The 13,644-nt window shown below is 46.8% G+C and overlaps 1 protein-coding gene across 8 annotated transcripts in view; it reads right to left on the reverse strand.

Annotated features, from left to right (window-relative positions):
- LOC119954164 (sodium channel protein type 2 subunit alpha-like) overlaps positions 1–13,644 on the reverse strand; it is a 295,132-nt gene that overhangs the window by 228,654 nt on the left and 52,834 nt on the right. The gene's annotated exons all lie outside the window — the stretch shown is intronic.

A 13,644-nucleotide genomic window follows, 5' to 3' on the forward strand; every position in this document is an offset into this window, starting at 1 on the left:
AATCCTCGAAAAACTTCACCAGCTGCTTTGTCGACCACTGTGCCATCTCCCCGCGGCCCTGCTGCTCCGCCATGCTGTCCCGCTTTACCAGCTATGCTTGTGTCTTCCTTATAGGACTTTGTCTTCTCACACGGCCACTTCTGGTTCAATTCTCCATACCCCGGAGGGGGATTTCTCCTTACTCTTCACCGATTTATCCAATAAAATCCAGAAAAAAACGGGAGGAAAAGGTCCAAAAGTCCGTCACAGGCGGGAGCTATCAAATGTGCGACCTACTCCTCCATGGCCGCCACCGGAAGTCGCTCCAAGTATTTATCTGAATGAAATATTCTTCTTTTGTTTCAATATTAATTTTATTTTGTACAATGTTGTTTTATTTGGCTACCGTCTGCAGCAATTCTCATTCTGTCCATCATATACTTGTAAGTTGCATTGAGTCACATAAATTCAGCATAGTGTTTTAAATTTAGAATAATCAATACCAAGGGATAAGTAGCAAAATTGTAACCTGAGCAAAGGATTCAGATAAGATTAACTATATGCACAGGTTTCAAAGAACTTAGAGCAGCCAACTGAACCCCAAGGTTATGTTACATCCTGGAACTCCTTTCCTAGTATCTGTGAGATTTGATAACACAAACTGTTTTAATGGAAGGACTCTAATTTCATTTTTAGTCAATTTTCAGCTGGCAACAAATTTCAGTGCACATGCCGGCTACAGTTTGCAATAGACCCACAATGTAGACTGATGTTCACAACAGGGTATTAATGTGTTGTGGAATCAAAACTACAGATTAATTGGTAAATAATGGCATCTAATTAAAATTCCAAAATTAAATTTGTTCTTTGCTTGACGTGAAAATACTCAGCTCCCAGGTGGTTAGGATGGGAAAGTAGGCCGAGATAGTGTGCTCTTTTGGAGGGTCGGTGCAGACCCTATGGGCCGAATGGCCTCCTCCTGCATCAGGCCAGGGATCATAGAATCCCTACAGTGCAGAAGAAGGCCATTCAACCTAGAGAGCCTGCATTGACCCTCTGAAAGGGCACTCTATCTAGGCCCACTTCCCCTCTCTATCCCCATAACACCACCTAACCTGTGCATCTTTGGACACTAAGGGGCAATCCACCGAACCTGCATATCTCTGGACTGTGGGAGGAAACCGTAGAACCTGGAGGAAAGCTCACAGACAGAGGGAGAAAGTGCAAACTCCACACAGACAATCACCCAAGGCCGTAATTGAACCCGGATCACTGGTGCTGTGAGGCAACAGTGCTAACCACTGTGCCACACAATGCCTGCAGCTACACTGCTATTCAGCCAACTTGTCCTCTGTACGGTCCTGACATGGAAGGGGCCATGTTAGGGGGAGGACATTTTAGTAATCCATGCCTTTCAGTGGCACCGTACAATTCAGGTTCACCCTGTAAGTGTGGCACCTGGATCGAGGTGTGGGGAGGGGGCTGGTGTGGGGCGAGGAGCAGAAAGTGGGAAATCAACCATTCAATGTCCAGCAAGAGACTTGAGTCTCTGCATCATTTCTCACAGCCCCAGAACATTCCAAAGCACCTTAAAGCCAATGACGTACTTTTGAAAGTGTGATGTAGGAAATACCGCTCCGGATTGAGCACAGCACGATCCCACAAATGGCAATCTTATAATGACCACATAATCTGTTCTTGATTATCATAGTAAGCATTATTCTGAGATAATTCTGTGACATCTTCTGCAGCTGAATGTGTTATTGGTCAAATATCAGTCATCATCTCAGAGGCAGAGCTAATCATCGGATCTTTCTCACACCTTTTAAAGTAAACTACCGTTAGTTTGGTTGATTTAGTTGATATAAATGGTTATAACTAAAAATCAAGGACATATTGTGTTCTTCAGGTAAATAATTTCTCATATGTTATTCCAAGTTGTGATTTTCCTGATAGATGGAACATGCAATGATGCGGATTAAGTATCCAGTTCATTCTACTGCAGTCGGGACAGTTGTGGAGTGATCAATCATGCTGTTCCCAATCATGGGAAGAAGGGCCCAATGGTCATGATCGGCTTTCAAGAATGGCGTCCGTTTCACGCATGCATGTCCCCAACCTGGATCTAGCAGTGCGCAGGCCCAATGCCCAGAGGGGTAGAGTGCCTCCCCCTGATGTCAGCATGCTGTCCCAGGACCAGGGGCGGGATTCTCCACGAACCAGCGGGGCGGGCCACTCTGGCGCCGAGGAGTGGTGTGAACCGCTCCAGCGTCGGGCCGCCCGAAGGTGCGGTATCGGCGCCGGAGTGTTTGACGCCGCGCCAACCAGCGCCAAAGGGAGTTAGCGCATGCGCGGGAGCGCCAGCGTGTGCTGGCATCATCCCAGCACATGCGCAGGGGGTGCTTCTCCGCACCGGCCGAGGTAGAGGTTGACAGCGACCGGTGTGGAGGGAAAGAGTGCCCCCACGGCACAGGCCCGTCCGCAGATCAGTGGGTCCCGATCGCGGGCCAGGCCACCGTGGGGGCAACCCCCACCCCGGGCCAGATTCCCCCCGCACCCCCCCCCCCCCCCCCCCCCCCCCCGAGGACTCTGGAGGCCACCCATGGAGCCAGGTCCCGCCGGTAAGGACCTGTTATGATTTACGCCAGCGGGACCCGCCGAACATGGGCCGGCCACGCGGACCGGAGAATCGCCGGGAGGACCACTGCCAGCGGCCGCCGACCGGCACGGAGCGATTCCCGCCCCAGCCAAAACCCCGGCGCCTGAGAATTTGGCAGCCGGCGGGGACGGGATTCACGCTGTCCCCCCCGGCGGGCGGGGTCGGAGAATCCCGCCCATAATTTAAAAAAAGAATCGATGGAATCTTCCTGCCAGCAAGGGCGGCAGAGAGCAGGTCACGTGCTCCGTACACTGACGTCACGTGCTCTAGGCGGGAAATCACTGAGGAGAGGTTTGTCCATTTTGTAGCTGCCAACAAGCAAGCAACAGGACTGTGTGAAGAACTGACGATGGATCATTTTGTAATAAAGGAAGAGAGGGCCAGAGACACAAACAGGCCAGGATCTCACAATTCAATCTATTGGCGAGAGCTTTACAGGAGAGTCCATGGCAGGACAAAGCAGTGCTAATGTGAGGTGTGCCTCGAGCTCCAGGGTCTCTGGTGATCAAACCATTAAAAGAAACTGAAATCAGGAACAAAGCAGGGAAAAATAATTTTTTGAGGTGTGTCATTGTTAATTTTGCCAATGCAAATCAGGATGCAAGCCCCATGTGTGTTATATGCAGGGAAGTACTGGCAAGTGATTTTGAAACCCTCAAAACTTTAAAGGCAATTGAAGATTAAGCATGGCAAGTTCACAGACAAACCTTTTAACTTTTTCAAAGGATGCAGCGAGAAATTAAATCGTCAGCTGAAGTCTTTAGCAGAAATGTAACATTGAATGCTAAAGCAACTGAGATCATGAGGACCAAGCAGGCTCACCTGTCGCATTAAAGATAAGTAATAATGGTGTGTCAAGAAGGTCAGCCAGTATGGATAGTGAAGGTCGGCCAGAGTGGGTCGCAAACATTGTCCGGAGTGGGCCCTGAAGGTGGCTGGTTGGTAAAATTCCCGGGAAAAACAGTTTGGAAAACACTGCTCTACTGGACTGCTGTGAATTACCTTTTTGAGAAGGTAACCAGGAGTGTTGATGAGGTGATGTATTTGATGTGGTCTATATGGACTTCATCAAGGCTTTTGATAAGGACCCTCAATGCAGACTGGTCAAGCCGAGGACCCGGGTTTGATCCCAGCCTCAGGTCGCTGCCTGTGTGGGGTTTGCACATTCTCCCCGTGTCTGGGTGGGTCTCACCCCTACAATGAAAAGATATGCAGGGTAGATGAATTGCCCATGCTAAATTGCCCCTTACTTGGAAAAAAGAATTGGGTACCATAGAATTTACAGTGCGGAAGGAGGCCATTGGGCCCATCGAGTCTGGACCGGCCCTTGGAAAGAGCCCCCTACCTAAGCCCACACCTCCACCCTATACCCGTAACCCATCTAACCTTTTTTGAACACTAAGAGCAATTTAGCACGGCCAATCCACGTTACCGGCGCATCTTTAGACTGTGGGAGGAAACCGGAGCACCCGGAGGAAACCCACACAGACACGGGGAGAACATGCAGACTCTGCACAGACAGTGACCAAGCTGGGAATCGAACCTAGGACCCTGGAGTTGTGAAACAACTATGCTAACTACCGTGCTACCGTGGCGCCCACTGTGCTACCATAATGTGCCAATAACTTAAATGAAAAAGCAAGAAAGTAAGACCAAATGGCCTCCAGACTCCTCTCACCAGCCCCCCCTCCAGACTCCTCTCACCATCGCTCCCTCCAGACTCCTCTCACCATCGCCCCCTCCAGACTCCTCTCACCATCGCCCCTTTCCAGACTCCTCTCACCATGCTCTCTCCAGGCACCTCTCACTACTTCGCTCAAGACTCCTCTTACCATCCCCCTCATCTCCAGACTCCTCTCACTAGCACCCCACCTCCCTCTACCACTTTTGTCTTTCCAGGCTCTTTTCATACTCTCCAAGGCCATCACCCCCACCTATTTCCAGGTTCCTCTCACACGTTCCGTAGATTTCTCACCCCTGTTCCTTGGACTGTTGTTAGACAGCTCCCAGATTATGGTTATACTGTGATATTGGTACTGTGCACCACATGATTTATGAACAACAGAACAACAGCCATTAAGCCCTCAAGTACCTGCTTCGGTAGATAGGGGTGGCAGAGTGGCACAGTGGCTAGCACTGTTGCCTCACAGTTCCTGGAACCGGGGTTCAATTTCAGCCTCGGGTGACTGTCTGTGCGGAGTTTGCATTTTCTCCCCATGTCTGCGTGGGTTTCCTCCGGGTTTCCGCCCACAGTCCAAGATGTGCAAGTTAGGTGGATTGGCCATGCTAAATTGCCTCTTAGTGTCCAAAAGGTTAGGTGGGGTTATTGGGTTACGGGGACAGGGTGGTGGCATGAGCTTAAGTAGGGGGCTCTTTCCAAAGGCCAACGCAGGCTTGATGGGCCGAATAGCCTCCTTCTGCATTGTAAATTCTGTGATCTATAATACATAATCATGATGGACTCTGTTCACCATGTGGAGTGTTGATCACTACTTTCCCTGTTAACAATGAAATACCGAACACTTCATGGAATTCTATAGCATGCAGAAATGGACCAACTTAGAAACAAGGTAAAAACCCTCAAGATTTCAAATCATGGAACTATTTTGCTCTTTCTCATAATGCCACGGCTTTCCTTCAATACGAGTTCAGAAGGCGTTGTATAACAACCATTAAATGTTCTAGATTAAAAATAATAGTTCAGTTTGAATGAAAAAGATAAGCAAGGGTGATTCACGATATTGAAGGGCGTTATGATTTGTGGCGTACTACTGACATTGTGAAGAGACTTCAGACTTCGACAAGAAAGTATTTATTAATAAATAGTAACTTGATGCAGAAAGTTTTGCAGCGCTAAGCTGCCTTGGAGCACAGCTCCAAGTCCTTACATGCTTACGAAATGGCTGCTAGATGTATTCTGCCCAAGAGATGACTCCACCCTCTGGCATGATCATTCACTCTCGGTTCGTATTGGTCGTTCAAATCAAGTGACCCTTTTCATCTGAACTATGTCCAGAATCACAACATTCCTTCCCCTTTACTTTCTTTGTAGAATCTTCTGAATTGATTTATTCAAACCCATCATCTAAATAAACATTACACACACAAGTTAGACATTTGTAAATCAATGTAGCAATTGCTCAATGATGAGGTCTGCCATACTCTTTGTCGTAGCCGTAAAGAGAAAGAATCGGAGGTGGCACGCATCGATTCGTGTAACACAGTGCAAGAGGTTTATTTACAAAATGCTGCTCAAACAGGATACAATGGTGAATTCCACAAAAGCCTGTGGAACGCACCAATGACATCACTGTATAACACATGACATTACACCAGCCAATGGTGTTACTCTGATACATAACACCACTCCCTCTTTTCTCCTTTTGTGTCACTGGCATTTTTACTTCAAACAGATCCAATACATTATGTCATAACTAACATTGTTATGTTACGAATACATGTGTACATTCATAAGGCAGTCTTTTGGGTGGACATCTGTCTCATTTTGGCAGAACACGACATTCAGGAACTTGGCTCTTAGGGGTATCAGGATTGTCTTCCTGGTCAGTGAATAAATCTGGCAACACCAACTCAGGACCTGTCTCTTCTTGCGTGGATGATTCTGTGTAGCAGATTCCAACATTTTGGCAGTTGTAGTCCTCAACCCGAGCATGTCACTGTCCACAGTCTCTGTGGTGTAAACATCTAGTACAGATTCTGTACTCTCACTGCATGCAGACAATAATTGTTCAGCTTGCACATGTCAGATTCGTTCATTGTCAGATTGCACAGTATGTGAAATCAGACCTGTTTCGGCTAATACAACTGCTGGGTCCATTTTTTTCCTGAGGTATAATTTCTCGAAAGAGCACATTCCCTAAGGTCAAAGACTCTGCTTTTGGATTGTTGTTCCCTTCCAGCCACTTGTATCTAACGTTGTTCCCTGACTATTTCTGATGTTGAAAGGGGAGTCAAAAAGTCGAACCGTGTGCATAGTTTCCTTTTAACATCAGTATAGTCGCTGAGCATTGTGTTGTTGAATGCGCAGTGTTTCTGTATGTCATTAGAAAGCTATTGACACATTTTGGTAGCGAGCCTTTATCCCTCAAAACCTTCACTGCATGTTTGAATGATTGTACAAAACGTCCATCTAAGCCGTGGGTAGCTGGATGATGTGGCGGATGCCACAGCGCTTCAGGTAGTCCTTGAATTCAGCTGATGTGAACTGCTCACGAGTAGTTCTGGTCACCTGAATCTTACAAATACCTCGTCCAGACTTTCTATAGTCTGTTCCATAGTTGACAATTTGATGCCAAACTCCGGCCACTTTGAATGTACATCAACCATGACCAAAAACATGTGTCCTTCAACTGGTGTTGCATAATCAACATGGATTCTTTGCCATGCCCTGGTAGGACACTGCCATGGATGCAAAGGTTGTAGTGGAGGTCCACTTCTCAACAAAGCACATTGGCATCGCCCCATCATCTCCTCTATTTGGCATCCAACCCAAGCCGCCAGAAGTAGCTTCCCTCCAATTCTTTCATTCTAACTACTCAGGGCTGGCCCACGTGCAGCTGTTCCAGAATTCTATTCCTTAGACATGGCAGAATGATTACTGTAATACCCCACAACAATACTCCATTTTGTACTGTCAACTCAAGATGCCTGGTAAGATAGGGTTCAAGATCTGGATTCTTTCTATGTTCTTGTGTTCGAGTGCCTTTTATGAATCATGTCCAATGTCTTCCCCATCACCAGATCTGTTCAGGTACTTTTTCACACCTGAGAAGGCGTCACCGGAACATTTTCCACTGAGACAGATAAAATCTGATGTTGAAATGTTCATCAGATTCATGCTCATCTTTTTGGTCTTGTTGATCCTCCAGCAGCAGTCTGGACAAAGTGTCTGTGTTCACATGTTGTTCAGACCTACGATATTTGATGATGTAGAACATACAGTGCTCACTGTATACTTAAACCTTCACTTCCACCCTATCCCCGTAACCCAATAATCCGTCCTAACCTTTTTGGACACTAAGGGCAATTTAGCATGGCCAACCCACCTAACCTGCACATCATTAGGGAGGAAACCGGAGCACCCGGAGAAAACCCATGCAGACACGGAAAGAACGTGCAGACTCCGCGCAGACAGTGACCCAGCGGGGAATCAAACCTACATACTTAATTGTATGCTGACAAGATTAACACCCAATGTTGTAATTAACTAGCAGCGAGAGAAGGGATTCCCTTATGCGACCCAAAAATTGTTGCTGAGGGATTTTAGTCGGTCACAAGTGTAAATTGAAGGCCAAATAAATAATGATGGAACCTCCAAATATCAAAAATAATACTGAGAGCTTCTGAGTATGGTGGACTCAGTGTGAGTCAACGTCCTGGAAGCAAATGCTATTGGTTGCTCTTCCCCTGAAGGCATTATATGCAACTGCCCCAACTCTACAGGATGATGCATCACAAGGAAGCTGCAGCTTCAGTTTTGGGTTATAATGGACCAATAACTCGGATTCCTGTAAAACCTGTCTGACATTTTTGTAAACATCCTCACAATCTTTCGTCCAGAGCCAAGCATTACAAAGACACATATATAAAGGCTTCAATCTTGTTGCTATGTACGGTACGAACTTTCCATAGTAATTCAATAATCCTAGAAATGACCTGAACTGAGTTATGTTCTGCGTTCATGGAGCATCCAGGATGTCCGACATCTTCTTAGGTTCTTTGTCTTAGTCAAGGATGTGTCCAAGAGAGTGAATAGAGGATTTAAAAAATTCACACTTCTCTTTCTTGACCATGAGATTATGTAATTGCAGCTTCTTGGCTCTTTACATGCTCTTCCTCATTCAAACCTGTAATCAAAATGTTGTTCAGGTAGCATTGCCCACTAAAGATATGATCCATAGATCGTTGGAAGAGAGTTGGTGCTGACATTACACTGAACAGAAGCCTCCGATACCAAAGTAGACCCTTGTCTGTTATTATCAGAATCATAGAATCCTTATGGTGCAGAAGGAGGCCATTCGGCCCATCAAGTCTGCACGTACCCTTGGAAAGAACTCCCAGCCTAAACCCACGCGCCCACTCGAACCCGTAACCCTACCAAACCTTTTGAAGACAGAGGGGCAATGTGGCATGGCAAATCCACCTAACCTGCACATCTTTGGACTGTGGGAGGAAACCGGAGCACACCATGTAGATACGGCGAAAAAGTGCAAACTCCACACAGTCACCTGAGGCCGGAATTGAACCCGGGTCCCTGGCACTGTGAGGCACAGTGCTAACCACTGTTCCACCATGCTGCCCTCATCAGAAGCTGTTGAGACTCAATAGTTATGTTCATTTGTAGATAGGCTTGGGTGGAATCAATTTTGCTAACTTTTTGGCCAGTTGAGAGTCCTGCAAAAGGATCTTTGATAAGTGATAAAAAGTATTGATCAGCACATAATACAGGGTTGATATTCATTTTGAAATCACATATTTATTCTGAACCATCTTTCTTTAAGTCAGGGATGATTGGGATTGCCCAATCGCTTGTGGTAACAGGCTCAATGACTCCTGTCATCAGTAACCTCTCGAGTTCTTCTTCCACTTTAGGTTGAATTGCGTAGGGTACAGTACGACAATACGCACTTTCAAACACTTAGGCACGCTGTCTGCCTTTATCTCAAGTTTCACTTTGATACCAGTCATGGATCCAAGTGGCTCCTCGAATACCTTCACATACTTTCTCAAAAGCGGTTGATGATTGTTCATAGAATCAACAAGTTGGTTCACAACAGCCCAGTTTAGCTTAATTTCCTAATCAAGGTCTCCCTAACAATGCTGGAAAGCTTTCTTGAACAATGTGAAGAGGCAAATCCACTTCCTGTTCGTTAACTTCCACAGTCACCTTGATGAAGCCCTTCGGCGGCACCTCATATGTCCTCAAGACCATATCAGATACTTGTCATGGCAGATATTTCAATTCCTGGTGGTATATGGATTTAGGTGTAAGTGAGAGGACTCCACTTTCTGGAATGATCACTCACACTTGGTTCCTCAAGTCAGGTGACCCTTTACGACTGTCCTGTCTTCAAGAGACAGTCACCACAATTACGACAAAGTGGATCCCCAAGTAACCTAATCCTGACATTATAACATTCAGCTAAATTCTGAACCTCGCTAACGTTTGTGCCTCTGCTGTCATGCTTAACAAACTGGTCCAAACCTTTATCACGATTTCAGTAATGAAGCTATCTTATTTAATATTTTATGTGAGGGTCCCAATTTGCATTGTTATATTGGTTTGGTTGATAGATTATGCTGTAAAGATAGGGGTGCTATACCATATTATGTGGAATGAATTATTCGGAGTCCTATTAAGGGGACAAAGTCTAACTGTTCGTGATAGGCACACCAGTCAGAAAGTAATTCTTGTCTGGTGAAGAATAGTTGCACTTTGGCACGTGTTGTCAGTTTTGCCGAAGAAGCACACAGATACAAAATCTGGAGGAAACTGTAACTCTGGAATGTGACATCTGCATGTTCTAGACATACTTTTTTAAAAATACGGATTTCTTATACTCCTGCTTATGGTAAATAAGACGACGATGCGGTTTGGTAATGACAGGGGTGCTAGGCTACGTTATGCAGTTCTGCGAGGATGGGGTTTATATTTGTACAAACCTGTTGTAATACGGTCCGAAAGTCTGGTTGTTATAAAACAACAGAGCACGATGACAGGATTTGAATTGCTTGGCCAAGGAATTCAGACAATGCATTTGTCATTTCCAGGTTGCGACTCCGAGGCTTTGTTGTATCTACAGCAAAATAGGATTCCCGGAGCAGATCTCTGTACCATTACCATGTCAATTTACCATGTCATAGGACATTGTTTTGTACCTGTAAGGATTTGACATGGAATATAGCACCTCCCACACTCCAAAGATGCACAGGTTAAGTGGGTTGGCCAAGCAAAATTGTCCCTTAGTGCCCAAAGGTTAGGTGGGGTTATGGGGATCGGACGGGGGAGTGGGCCGAGTTAGGGTGCACTTTCGAAGGGTCGATGCAGACATGATGGGCCAAATGCCTCCTTCTGCACTTTAGGGATTCTATGATTCTACCTGGAAGTAGCAGGATTAACAGGTGGGTGTACCGGAGATATCAGCAACAGAGCTGAAACTATCAAAGGTGAAGATATCCTCATACCGACTCTTCCTTCTCATATCCCACTTCTCCTCACCCCTACAGTCTCTTCTGATACAAGTTACAAATGGCCTAAGCCTTCCTCCTTCCCCTCACTGCAACCCTACTCTAGGGCCTTTCAGGTGCCCAAGAAATGCAACCTGAACAAACAGTGGTGGAAATAAAAGGGGTGGAGGAGTGGGAAGAATGGATGATGAAAAATAAAACATCACCCAAACCCACACACACACACGCAGCTAACAGCTCAGATACTGACACTGCACATACTTTAGAGGATAGACACGAGGCGGAATCTGCACGTGGTGAGACACCAGATACGATGGCCTGCAGCCAGCGAGGAGACAAGGATAGTACAGCTGCCCACTTATGGTGGACAAGGTCACACATGAGTAAAGCTGGAGAGGACTCAGATGAGAACTTAGATGGGTGACACACAGAGGAAGGCTGATAGGTGGATGCAAACTGAAATCATTGGTGCACCGACAGCGCTGCCAGAAAGCCTGTGGTCAATGTCAAGCATCATGCAGGAGTCCGACTCTGACATGGAACTGAGATTTGCACAGAGGTTGGAGCCCATATCGCCAGTGTGGAAATGATGGCCACCTCCATGAAAAAACTTGCAGACCCATCCATGATTCAGTGGGTAATGCCTTAGAATCCATCGCAGCACAGACAGAAGCCATGTACTGTATGAGTGCTGCACTGGAAGTTCAACTTGCTGCTATTATAGCTGTGAATTCTGGTGTTCAAAGGAACTTGCGGGGTCTCCAAGAAGTCCAGAAATATGTCCTCCAAAGCCACACTCAGCTTGCTGAAATGTTAACCATAGAACCAGAGAGTCCCTACAGTGCAGAAGGTGGCCATTCGTCCCATCAGGTCCGCATTGACCCTCTGAAAGAGCACTCCACCCAGGCCCACTCCCCGCCCTATCCCCGTAACCCCATCTAATCTGAACACCTGTGGACACTAAGGGGCAATTTTGGCATGGCCAATCCACCTAACCTTCACATCTTTGGAGTGTAGGAGGAAACCGGAGCACCCGGAGGAAACACCCACAGACACGCACCAATGTGTCACTGTGCTGCCCTGAGGGAATGGCTGTGACTTCACGTAGCACACACCCACTGTCCTCACACAGGCTGGCAGCTCTTGGTGCTTTTACCACCAGCACTCTGCTGGTATTCTTGGCATTGCCCACCAACCAGCCAGCTCAGGCTTCAGTCATCCACGCTGAGGTGGTGTAGTGCAAAGGCATGCCCTCTAGTGCTAAAGCTGTTGGAGGTCACTCTGTATTCGCAGTCTGCAATCTCCCCCACTGAAAATCTGCATCTTCCCACCAGTCATGTTACTGCCAATTGGATAGCACTGCGTAGGAGCACTAGGACAGGCAAAGATGTGCGGAAAATCAGCATTGAGAGAAAACACAATATTGCCGATTCATAAATTTAGTTTGCAACATTTGTTCCATAATGACTTTTATTTTAACATTCTGGCCAACAAGAGTTCCTGTAGCAGAGGGACCGTAAGTGGGGAACTATTGGTGTACCGGAATTAGGGCTGCAATTGGTGGCACGAGAGTCGTTGAAGCATTCAAAGACAGCCCTCCAGAATGTAGCCATGTTGGTTGCCTCCTTGCTTCTCCCATCCTTATCCTCCTCCTTCTGCACCTTTTCCTCGTCCTCCTCTCCCTCAGCTAATCACCAGAGAGCCAGTGGCAAGGACTGTCCCCGCATGATGCTGAGGGTCTGCAACAGGCAGCAGACCAGGAAGAATCCTAAAACTTCGCTCTGCGAAGGTCAGCGGTCTTCCCTACAGGGGGCCATGCAGTACAAGCATGTTTTAAGCACCAAACAGGCAGCTCAATCCTATTTTGTCTGGCAGCATGGCTTTCGTCATAAACGGTCCATGGGCAGGAATTTCTGGCCCCATCTGCTGGTGGGATCTTCTGGTCTCCATCGAAGTCAACAGGGATTAAAATGAATCTGCCACAGGAAAACCCGCAATGGTGGGGCCTGAACGCCTCAGTTGCACACTGGAACCACAAGCCTGTGGTTCGAAGTTTGTCTTACACCCAGTGTTTTGTGGTGGTTGCTCTAATACCAATGGGACAGCGGGCTGCGGCAGAACAAAGGCATCACGATTTCTGCCAGGAAACTAGGCATTGACCTGCATGACGCATTATGTATGGTTACACACCAGCTGGATGATGAGGAACAAACTGCTGTACATCACATAGTTGGCATATGGCTCACAAAAAGCGATGTGCATGAAGTCAATGCACCATGGGGAAGCCTACAATCCTGGCAAAGTCATGTGCTTTGCTAGGAGAGGATGAAATATATTGGCCTAAAGAGCTAAATTACCTATCCTTATTCAACTTTTGATTGTGTACTTTTGCCTTCAAGTGTTGTATTCCAGGGTCAGTTCCCAACTCCTAGCATTGCCCAAAGCCACTACTTGGGCACTGAATTCACCTCTGGCCCAATAGGGAGATCTGCATTTTAAAGAAGCACCACGTCAGCATGTTGCAGACATGGCACGGGATTAGGGCCCAGAAATGATCCAGACATTGGATTCCTGCCTCTGGATTGAAAATCAGTTACCCACTGACAATAAGTCCCCCCCTGAGAACTCTGAGCAGATATGGCTTACTCCCGACAACCCCTGCACCCTGGACACAGTTTGTCCTGCTCATCTCCCAGTCAGTACAGGACAATGCAAAATACAGTCCCATGGTCCCGGGTCAAATGGATTGTACAGAAATCTTGAAGTTAACACCAAGTCCTTTAGCACATGGCAACCAC

Source organism: Scyliorhinus canicula, chromosome 19 (assembly GCF_902713615.1).
Source record: "Scyliorhinus canicula chromosome 19, sScyCan1.1, whole genome shotgun sequence".
NCBI lineage: Eukaryota > Metazoa > Chordata > Chondrichthyes > Carcharhiniformes > Scyliorhinidae > Scyliorhinus > Scyliorhinus canicula.